This window comes from Hyperolius riggenbachi, chromosome 3 (assembly GCF_040937935.1).
Source record: "Hyperolius riggenbachi isolate aHypRig1 chromosome 3, aHypRig1.pri, whole genome shotgun sequence".
In the NCBI taxonomy this organism is placed as follows: domain Eukaryota; kingdom Metazoa; phylum Chordata; class Amphibia; order Anura; family Hyperoliidae; genus Hyperolius; species Hyperolius riggenbachi.
In genome coordinates this window covers 165,831,545-165,843,198 of record NC_090648.1, presented here as the reverse complement: position 1 = coordinate 165,843,198, position 11,654 = coordinate 165,831,545, and the positions used below count along the sequence as shown (strand labels likewise).

Sequence of the window (11,654 nt, the reverse complement as noted above, 5' to 3'; positions counted from 1 at the left end):
TATAGGTTAGCCAGGTACAAGTGCCCACAGTATAGGTAGCAAGCTATAGGCACACCAGTATAAGTAGCCAAGTATAGGTGGTGCCCCAGTATAGGTAGCTAGGTATAGGTGGTTCCAGCCCCAGTATAGTAGCCAGGTATAGGTGGTGGCACCGGTATAGGTAGCCTGTAGCCAGATATAGGTGGTGCCCCAGTATATAAAGTCCGCTGTAGTGGGCTCACTCATCTGCTCCCCATGTTCAAGCGCTGATGTCACTCTTCTCTCAGTGCTGGAACACGGTGCGTTGGTTAGTGAGCCATAGGCCCGCAGCCAGCACATGCGGCCCTTCCAGTGCTTTGGGGGGCCCAGGGCCCCCAGAAGCCCTGGGCCCCTCACTACAGTGTAAGTTGTTGTCCCCCCCCCCGATGGCTGCCCTGGGTGACGTCAGCAAGATAATTCACCTTAGGACCTATTTCCACTGTTGCCAGATCAGCAGAGTTTTCCTGCAAGTGATTAGAGCGGGGAAACACTGCCTATTCTGCCAATAGTCTTACCGTCTCCACGTCACGCCGGCATGTGATTGGGATGGCATGCTGCATTTTATCTACATGGCATGGCTATAGGGATTCAGATGCATACTCACATCAGTGCTAGTGCAGGCGTGCATCCTTCAAGACGCACACCAGCTCAGTGAAAACCGGCCCATAGTAAGCCATTCATTTTGCAGTGCACACTTTGGGTCTCACAGACAGGAAAACAGTGGAATATAGAGGTGAGCTGACACTTCTTACAAGGAAATCTCTGCTCACACAGGAATAAAAACATCTAGCTGCTTATCAATTAGTTGGCAGCTGAATGAGACAGCTTTAGCTAAGTGGGATGAAATGCCATATTTCCTGCAGTTAGGCAAGGGCACCAAGACTGAATGAGTAAAAAAAATGGTGGACATATAGGGACCTATTGTAGATAAAAAAAGGTTTTACATATATTTTGGGGCGCTATTTTTTGGCAATTTATTATTTTTGGGTGTTACAACCCCCTTTAACAACACCTCAGCAGATCTTTACTCTTTTTACATCTGATATAATCACGTAAAATCATCGATGTTGATGATTATCTAGATTGTCTACATAAAGGAGCATATTTGGCAGAGAAACGCCTTATGCTTGCATGTTTCCGGCTCCCAATGCATGTCACATGATCAGGAACTGAAGGTATGCAAGCATGGAGCATGAGGCTGCTGAGAAAAATAGGAGACAGACATAGTGCTGGAGCAGTTAAATATAAAGCTCCTCTGTGCCACTCTGCCACGTTTGGCTCTGGGTACCATTCAGCCTTCTCAGTCCTTAGTCCTTCCCATCATACCTGTGCCATCCCCTGCTCGTTTTTTTGTCCTGCTAGTTCAAATAGCTCTTGAGTAATCCTTGCGCAGCTTTAGGATCTACGCACGTCACTGAATAGTTCTTAAAATGATCGCATCTGTACTGCGCATGCGTGAGTCCAGGCTTGTGCACTGGCGCGTGCACAATATGGATGTGCTCGTAATCGGAACTACTCCGGTATAGGAGTAGTTCTGGAGACTGTCCAAAAATTACTTAAAGAGACTCCGTAACAAAAATTGCATCCTGTTTTTTATCATCCTACAAGTTCAAAAAGCTATTCTAATGTGTTCTGGCTTACTGCAGCACTTTATACTATCACTGTCTCTGTAATAAATCAATGTATCTTTCCCCTGTCAGACTTGTCGGCCTGTGTCTGGAAGGCTGCCAAGTTCTTCAGTGTTGTGGTTCTGCTATGAACTCCCCCTTCCAGGCCCCTCTATGCACACTGCCTGTGTGTTATTTAGGATTAGAGCAGCTTCTCTCTTCTCTCTTATCTTTTACAAGCTGGATAAATCGTCCTCTGAGCTGGCTGGGCTTTCACATACTGAAGAATTACAGACAAGGGCAAAGCTGTTTGCAGGAAGAAACAAGCAGCCTGAAACTTCAGTGCATGAGAACAGGGGGAAAGAAACACACAAATGATCTCTTGAGATTCAAAAGGAAGGCTGTATACAGCCTGCTTGTGTATGGATGTATTTTCTATGTGTGGACATACTGTACATCAACCTACTTCCTGTTTTGGTGGCCATTTTGTTTATTTATAAACAAACTTTTTAAAACTGTTTTTAACCACTTTTAATGCAGCGAGGAGCGGCGAAATTGTGTCAGAGGGTAATAGGAGATGTCCCCTAACGCACTGGTATGTTTACTTTTGTGCGATTTTAACAATACAGATTCTCTTTAAGTTCAAGACAGTGTTGCCAACTCATCCCTTGAATTACTGACACATCTAAGTTATACAGGTTCTGGGGATATTTGCACATAATCAGTGCCTTAACTGTACCTACCTAGCGACAAAACCTGTATAATTCATATGTGTCAGTAATTAAAGGGATGAGTTGGCAACACTGGTTCAAGATGGTCAAATAACTTCAAGTAGGATGGTGCAAGAACGTGCCCGACTGAGGACTGGGAAGGGTCTGTGATATTCAGTCCCCTCCTCTACTTAGGTACATATCAAACCTAAAGTGAGTTTCCTCACTTCAGTTTTGCTTTAAATGGGGGGAGCTGTAGGCCATTTTAGGGCAATTACAAATGATAACCAAAGCAGTGATGGGCACTCTTTATAAATATAGCAGTCTAAAGGCCCATAAACACACACCTGACTTAAATCGGATGAGGCGGCCAATAACGACTGCCGCAGCTGATAATCAGGCATGTGTACGGCAGCTGGCGACCCCCAACCCGCATGCGATCTGCCAGGCCGATCTACTCACCCCCAGAGACGCTGATGCCACTGTTCGTGCAACTCGTCGCGTCACTTGTTGTCCCTCCTCTCCATCCCCCTTCCCCACATAGCAACACAGTGCCTCATTAGCTACACAGCTGACACGCATGTGTGCAGCCCGGCCCAGCGAAGTCACTCAAAAGGACCAGGTCCTTAATTCTGATCCCCAACCGGCGACACACTTCAAAGGTGAGTATGCACCTTTAAATGGGCAATATAATTTTTGTTAATAAGCAAACAAAGAGGATTTGGTCTCTTGAAAGCACTTTAGAGCACAAGAGTTAGAGTATACATGGGATTATTTTGTGAAGATGATGTCATGTACACGCTTGGCTGACTGCTTGGAAGGTGATATACTGTATTTATGTGATGTATGTTAGCTGGGCACCTCCGCTGAAGAAGCCAGGCAGTCTGGGTATCTGCTAGCGATCATATTGCACAGTTCTCAGTAACATTGCTGGACAGATCTGCAAATGCAACACCATATACTGTAAAGCCTGTAACGGAGTATGTCAGAATGCTCATACAGCTATCAAATTAGCATCCCATAAACGCCGGGAGATGTAACAAGTCACCTTAAACGTGACACAGTAGTAAGAACCTCAACAGGTGGCCCTTTAACAAGACCATCTGCTTTGCATCACGCCAGTCTATAAGGAATGATAAGTATGCTCTGCAGGATTAATTAACTGTCTTCAAAAAGCACACCGAGTGGATGCGAACCCCACCAATACAGTGATTGTGCAGAGCAAACGTGCGCTGGTCAAAGTGTAGGATTACACACAGGGAGGATGGTACAATGTGTGTGTTCTGATAGATGGATGGCTGTGGCCACTGGCACACACCCAATCTCCACCTATTCATTAAGAATACGATCTGCAAGTAAAGGATTCAAGGTCCCTGCGTGACTTGAGGGGCTGTATTGGAAGGCTGAGCCGGGGCTTGGCTTGGATGACGTCCTGTGCTTCCCCTCTGCCAATGAACAGTCATTAAGAACTGGAGCCCAAACATTTCTTACTACAGAGCTCCAGAGCCAGTAAGGGAAGAAGCTGCCTGCCTGAAAGATACAAAGGATTGTCCACAACAGGTTTCTGCAGCCACTGACTGTGAGTATATAAATCACACTGCATGCAACTCATCATCCTCATAACTGTCCTGACATCTACCTCTCTCTGTGGAGTCTGCTTTTCACTGGTCCATTATGGGCTCTGCAGTCAGGTTTCCTGAAGCATGCAAACTAGCCAATATTGTTTCACTGCTTGCAGAACAGTATAATGATCAAATCAATCACACATTGTGCAACACTGATGTTGTAAATGTGGTTCTCTAAATTCATTCACAGGTTTTTGTGTATTTTTACAATGCACTTTTGTCCTGGTGTCATGACAGCCAATAAGGCAGTTCATGCTGTTGCTATGGAAATATGTTTTTGGAGTATTTACTTAACTCATATCCTTATGGACAAAATAAATGTGATTTTACTTTTGTGGCTAAACAAGGTTGTTTAAGCAGAGAAAATTGTAAAAGTTACCAAGTAACAATTGTACTTTTTTATGTATGGAATTGCCTTCCACTTCTTCCATGATTAGATGTGATTTCCCCCCTCAGCACTTCTGAATTGTTTCCTGGCTGCATTTCACACAGATGTCAGTTGTGGGAGATGGGATGATAATGTGTCACCCTCTGCTGGTGCAGCTCTGAAGGCTTGTTCCCACTATTAGAAGGAAGGTATGCCAATGACTGCATACAGCCTGGTCTCCTACAGCCTGTGCTTCTCTGTGTAGGTTATGCACGCTGTGCTCCTCTGCCCCACAATCAGCTCCCACTGTATAGGACTGAGACTTAGGCAACTGATATACCGTAGTGTAAAAGGACACCATGAATTCTCCCCTCTGGAAACAGTATGAATTTTCTTAAACTATTTGGAGCACATTATTTCACAAAATAACTAAATGCACACTCAGTCTGTGGTAACAGTAAATTTTGAATCACAGTTTTGATTACTTAGGGCTGTTTCACACTGGGGGTGCTTGCGATGTGATTGCCAATCACTGGCGATTAAAAAAAGCACCAGTTCAGTGGTTCTCTATGAGAGCATTCACACTGCAGCATTGCATTTGCAAAAGCGCTGCATGTAGCATTTTGGGAACGATTGTGCTTCAGTTGCAAAAGTGATTGCCGAAATATATGAATGGAATCACTGAAAAATCGCAATCCGTAAGCACAGCGGTTCTTGGTCTGAAACAGGACTATGATTTTTTGACAAGGAAGATGAGAAAATAGACTTAGAATAGAGTTCAGTGAATTTGTTGAGATGCGCAAATAGCAACAGATTTTAAAATTAGCATAGGGTCTTCCAGCGTGCGCAGCAATGTATCTGTTGTATCTCCTCACCATTTATTTATAACATGGGAGTGATGTACAGGTTGCCCGCTAGCGCATAGTTCAGCTTGCGCTATTACAACGTGACCCAATGCGCAGATGTGAATGTTGCAATGCAACTGCAAAGTGTGAACGCATCATTACTGTCCATTCTTATGTTGTCTTTGAAATAACTTCACTGGGACTATTTTTCTTCTTCTTGTACACCCAAGTCATGTTCAGTCCAATATGACATGTTGCTTTCTCTCCTATTTAATGACTTAGTTGGTTCCCCCCTGTTGACCCTCTAGACCAGGGGTCCCCAAACCTTTTGGGTCGAGTGCCGGGTCAACATACTTCAGACTGCTGGGGGGCCGGAGTATACCTGTACATAAAATATTGTAGAAGTCTTTGTGCACCAGACAGTGAAACATACCCAGGTGACAACCTGCAGTCCAACTGGACAACAGTGTCACCTGAGTGGAATTTGATTGGAAACCAGCGAATTACTGCTTTCTGGCTTCATTCTATATGCAGACCACCAATATTTAAAGCGGATCCGAGATGAAAAACTAAATATAACAAGTGACTTGTCTATATATCTTATCTAAAGTTTAGATAGTTTACACAACAAATCTATCTTCAAACCGCTTCAACAGTATATTCATATTTTTTCCTGTGATACAATGGGAGCAGACATGTTTTCTGCTTGTCACTATTACACAATTAAGCAGCCCATACACTCAGCCGATTTTCTGGCCGACCGATCGATCCCGATCGATCGATCGATCAATCGATTGCAAATCGGTTGGCCAATCGACCGATCGACGGCCGATTTCGATCGATTTCGATGGATTTCCATCGAACTTGCAGGGTGGAAAATTTAGGTCGATCTGATGAGATTGCTTATCAGTTTGCATTGGCCTTAATGGAAATCTGATGGCAAAAAAATGCCATCAGATCGAATTTCAATAGATTTCAAAATGAAATCTATTGGAATTCTTTCCTGGTAAAAAATGTTCTAAAAACGCATCAGATAGATCATCAGATGCATTTCTTATCTATCTGCTGCCAATCTGACGAGTGTATGGGCACCTTTACACACACAGGCAATCTTATCTGTATCTAGGCATGCTAATCTGCATATTCTGTGAAAACTCCACTCTTATCTCCTCCATTACACAGGCAACTGATCTGTATCTGCACTGCAGCTCTCAGATTGTGAAAACTCTGTCTCTGAAATCTATAGCTAGTAACACCTTTTTCACCTGCCCAGACTGAAATCCCACAATCCCTTGCAAGCACCAAGGCACTCTGGAGAAGCTGTGGGTGTGGCTTGATTAGTTTATAGGAAATTAGAGTATTAAAACAAAACAAAACAAGTATTTGGCTTTAGGAATGCCCTATAAACTATATGTAAGGAACTCAATTATGCAAGGAGTAAAAGTTCATCTCAGATCCACTTTAAAGATGTAGCTGACCGCATCTGTAATACATTTTGTGTGTGGGGGGCCGGTAAAAAAGCCTCAGTGGGCCACATTCAGCCCGCGGGCCTTAGTTTGAGGACCACTGCTCTAGACTGTACTGTTATATTGTGAGTCACTTAGAGGGACAGTTAATGAGTGGTATGACTTGTCTGATGTACTCAGTAATGAGCAGCTGGAAGTGTATCAGCCCTACAGAAATACTATGTTGTGCTAAATATTATTGCCTGGAGGAGTGTCTAAGCATGCTGTCCACAAGGGTTCCCTGTAATAAAGCCTCATACTTGGACAGATCAGTGCCTTGCTGCTTTTTTTTTATAATTAAAGGTAGATCTTTGTTTCCTGAGCACATCATGCAAGTGATAATAGGATGCACATGACAGTATTCTGTATTCTTGGTCTAGGATCTTCAGGAACTATGGGTAATTATAGGATGGGAATCTCTGACCTTGATGTGTCAGTCCCTTCCACTTAAAATTCCAAGGGAAATAGCTGAGCACTAAACCTGGTTATACATTGCCACGCATTTCTCTGCAGTGTCCTCTTGGTTTGCAAAGATCAACATACTGTTGGTGATTATCCAACCTCCTACAGCTAGGATATCAGAGTGCTGGAAGACAGAGCAGAAGTGTCCTAGGTCAATATTAGACCATTATCTGCTACTGCACAAAAATGGTGATTGCCCAGCAAGCTCATGGTGATTGTCCAGCAAGCTCATGGTGAACCAGAACTCCTAGGAGGGGCTAAAAAACGACCAAAAAGCCCAGTGACTAAAAGCAAAACAGAAATTTTCCTGGTCAGTAAATAAAACTATTTTGACTTACCTGAGGCTTCTTACCTCCATCACCGCAGCTCTGGCCTTCTCCTGTCTCCCGCTGGCAGCCTCTGAAGATTGCCGAGCCCTGGATGGGTCGGTGTCTTCTACGCATGCGCGCATAACACTTCTGGTGACACGGGTACGTTAGCTCACAACGCAGGCACACGGCCGTGCATGCACAGAAGACGCCGACCCATCCAAGGGTGGGCGATCTTAAGAGGCTGCCAGCGGGAGAAGACCGGAGTTGGGGCGAGGGACACACATGACTTACTTGTAGGGGCTTTTAATAAGCCCCAGTAAGTAAAAATAGTTTTATTTACTCACCTTGTATATCCTTTAAAACAGTAGGTATTTGCGGTTATTCAGGTTGGAGTGAGCAATATGAGGTGGCCCACAATGCATCACTGCTGAATATGCAAATCATCCTTTTGTTGTCACTGAAAGCTAAACACACACCCAAATCCAGTGGACTGCAATGATGTGTCAGCTTGTTAATATAACCGAGCCACAGCAATCCAACATGCATACAGACTGTTTCGGACTGGTTGGTACTCATCAGTGCATGGCATGGGTCTAGACTTGTAGAAATCAGTCTGCAGCATTGTTTGAACTAGATTGAAGAGTTATATCTCTTAGGGTCCATTCACACTTGAGAAGGAATCCCGCTCAAGGCAAACCGCTAGCGGTTTTTAAAAACCGCTAGCACTTGTAACACTATGGCAGTGTTCTCACTGCCACGTTTGCGGTTAGCGTTAACAGCGGTTTGCCGGCGATTTCAGAGCTATCGCGATTAGCATGCATAGGACCGCTAATTGCGATCGCTCAAAAACCGCTACAGTGTCCAGTGATTTTTCCGCGTTAATCGCAGAAAAATCAGTCCCGCAAAACGCTAGCGGTAATCACCGGCGTTTTGCGGTTTTAGGTGTGAATGGAGCCTTAGGCTCATGTACAGCCAAGTGAATAAACCTTTGTATTACATCTTTATTTAGTAAACCCTAATGCTTCAGGAGTGACAGTGACACTGTTATCTACTGCATTCTGGCCATTTCTGGAACAGATTTATCAAGGCAAGTGCAAAGAATATTGAAGAAAAAGGAAGAGCAGTTGCCCAGAGCAATAAGTCAGCGTCCTTGTTTCATATAAAGGCTTCAATCTGTTTGGTTGTTATAGGTAATAGCTGCATTTTTTTTTTTACTTTGCATCCATCTTGATAAACCAATCCCTGTATCGTTTGAGGATGGGATTGGGCAAAGAACAAAAGAGAAGTCATCTATTTCAAAGAGAAACAACCATCACTAAACAGGGGAGGAGGCCTTCAACACTATTTGTCATAAACATTCAATGCAGTTTTATCATGTTTGTCTCTACATTTTGGAGCAAAGCAGTAAAAATAGGCGTAATTTTGGCACCACAGTGGGCCACAATGCACTGGGGAGTAACATCTCGGCTACAGTATAGCGCCATTCCACTACATCAACCGCCCCCAAACTTTTTAGGTTTAAGAACCACTTAACAGTGCAAACATTTTCCGGGGTGGAGGCGTTAGGTGGTGCGGGAGGCCTTGACAGCGGTGTTTGTCTCAGGGAGTGGGGTGTAGTTTCTGGGGGTCAGGTGGGGCTGTGTGGTTTGAATGGGGCTGTGCTGTGGGTGAAAGAGTGGGGGCAAAGACTGTGGGCGAGTGCATGGAAAACCATTCCCCCCCCCCAAGATAAAACTCTCAACTGTTATATCATGTTACACATGCAACCTTATGACAGTTTGCACTGTACACTGGCTCTAGATTATTGACCGAGACAGCATCAAGGCTTGTTCACACTTGGACCTGTACATACTGCTGCGTTTTTAAAATCGCATTCAGTTTTTAATTGCAATGTCTTTTGATAAATCATGAAAATCGTGAAGGCCTGTACACACTGGTGTGATGCGTTTTTTCTATTCTCATGATGGCTTTGCGATTTTAACATCGCATATGGCTGCCGATGCGTGTCAGTATTGTGCGCTGTGCGAACGATGAAGCAGCACAGCCAAAAGTTGTAAGGAGAGAACCGCATCGGATGACTCTTCTGTGGGCTGCCCTGCATGACTGATATTAGAGAGAGAGTCCATGCTCGCGGACTGGGGCTGGGCACTGGACGTGGGGTTAGAGACCACTGGGCTATAGTATAGTGGAGCAGTGTTCGGCTACTGTAGCTCGTTAGTAACAATGGGCACTTGGGCATAGTATAGCCGAGTGGCGGGAGGTTAATGTCAGCACCAGTAGTTGGAGCGTTGGTTTAATGCTAGGTACACACTATGAGATTTTCTGGCAGATTTACTGTCAGATCGATTATTTCCAACATATCCGATCTGATTTCTGATCGATTTCCAAAAGAAGTGAATGGAGAACAGTCGGAAACAGATCGGAAATCAATCTGAAATCCAATATTTGATCTGTAGAATAGAGTTCTCCCTGCTGTCTACGAAAGAGTTAGTACAGAGATAGAATGGTGGCTTTAGTAAGTGGACCTGTACTTCTAAAACGGCTTCCTTCTTTCATTAGAACTAAAGACATTACTCTGCAGGAGTGACACAACAGTTGGTGTCCAATGGAAGCTACCGGCACTTTCATTTCTCTTTGTATATAGTATTACCTGGATCAATGAGAACCTTAAAAGAAATAAAACATCCTGGCCCATATGCAATTAACTCTTTGGCAATTATCGCTAGTGTTTTTCCATGGTGTTTTTTCGCGATTATTGCATATTTTTTGCTGTACACTTCCATGATTTTTGAGCGATCGCAATTTGCATTTTAAATATGTTGCAATCGTGAATGCTCTAAAATCGCAAGAAATTGCTGCCTGTAGTGCATTTGCGTTTACCACAAATCGTGAGTCGCCAGCGATCACGGCAGTGAGATCTCTGCCATATAGCTTACATTACACTAGCACTTTAAAAAGCTCTAGCGATCGCTGGCGATTAGCGGTAAACGCTTAGAGAGTGCAATCTCCCTAGTTTTCTCCTAGATTATACTGTATTTTCACGCCTTGCCAATAAAGTGCATTTTATGCCTGGTACACACCATGCATTTTCCTGTCAGATAGAGGGGTTGAATCAATTATTTCCCACGGGTCCGATCTGATTTCTAATCATTTTTATGATCGATTTTGTAAAGAAGTGATCGGAAAAGCAATCAGAAAATCGATCAGAAATCAGATTGGACCCATCTATCTAAAGGGAAATTGCATGGTGTGTACCAGGCATTACACCACCAGCAAGCGAGAAAATACTCAAAATAAGTCTGACAGTACTTTTTCACCTACTTTTTTTTAGTACTTTTTCAATTGCAAAGTGCTGAAAAGTTATTTTAAAAAGAAGGTGAAATCTTCTCCTAGGACAAAACTCAGGATATAAAGTTAATTGCATATGGGCATCAAGAAAAATGTCTATATGTAATATAGGCCCTGTTTATCTAATTACAGTGGTTCCCCTCCCACTTTGTTTTTCTACATTGCCCCCTGTTGGTGGTATCTAGTAATACAAAGTGTTAGGCATTAGGAGGGGAGGTTAGTGTTAGGTATTAGGAGCAGGGTAGATGTTAGGCATTAGGACGGAGGTTAGTGTTAGGTATTAGGAGCAGAGTTAGTGTTAGGTATTAGGAGCAGAGTTAGTGTTAGGTATTAGGAGAGGATGTTAGTGTTAGGTATTAGGAGCCGGGTAGGTGTTAGGCATTAGGAGCCGGGTTAGTGTTAGGTATTAGGAGCAGAGTTAGTGTTAGGTATTAGGAGCAGAGTTAGTGTTAGGTATTAGGAGCAGAGTTAGTGTTAGGTATTAGGAGCCGGGTAGGTGTTAGGTATTAGGAGCCGGGTAGGTGTTAGGCATTAGGAGCCGGGTTAGTGTTAGGTTTTAGGAGCAGAGTTAGTGTTAGGTATTAGGAGGGGAGGTTAGTGTTAGGCATTAGGAGGGGAGGTTAGTGTTAGGCATTAGGAGCCGGGTTAGTGTTAGGTATTAGGAGCGGAGTTAGTGTTAAGTATTAGGAGGGGAGGTTAGTGTTAGGCATTAGCAGGGGGGTTAGTGTTAGGTTTTAGGAAGGGAGGTTCCAGTTAGGCATTAGGAGGAGAGGTTAGTGTTAGGCATTAGGAGGGGAGGTTAGTGTTAGGCATTAGAAGGGGAGGTTAGAGTTAGGCATTAGGAGGGGAGGTTAGT

The 11,654-nt window shown here is 43.8% G+C and overlaps 1 protein-coding gene across 1 annotated transcript in view; it reads left to right on the top strand.

Annotated features, from left to right (window-relative positions):
* Positions 1-3,656: 3,656 nt before the first annotated feature.
* The window catches only part of HAPLN3 (hyaluronan and proteoglycan link protein 3), a 53,048-nt gene continuing 45,050 nt past the window's right edge, over positions 3,657-11,654 (top strand). The window contains exon 1 of the mRNA XM_068272466.1: positions 3,657-3,914. The gene's annotated coding sequence lies outside the window, so the exon portion shown is untranslated. The remainder of the gene's footprint in view (positions 3,915-11,654) is intronic.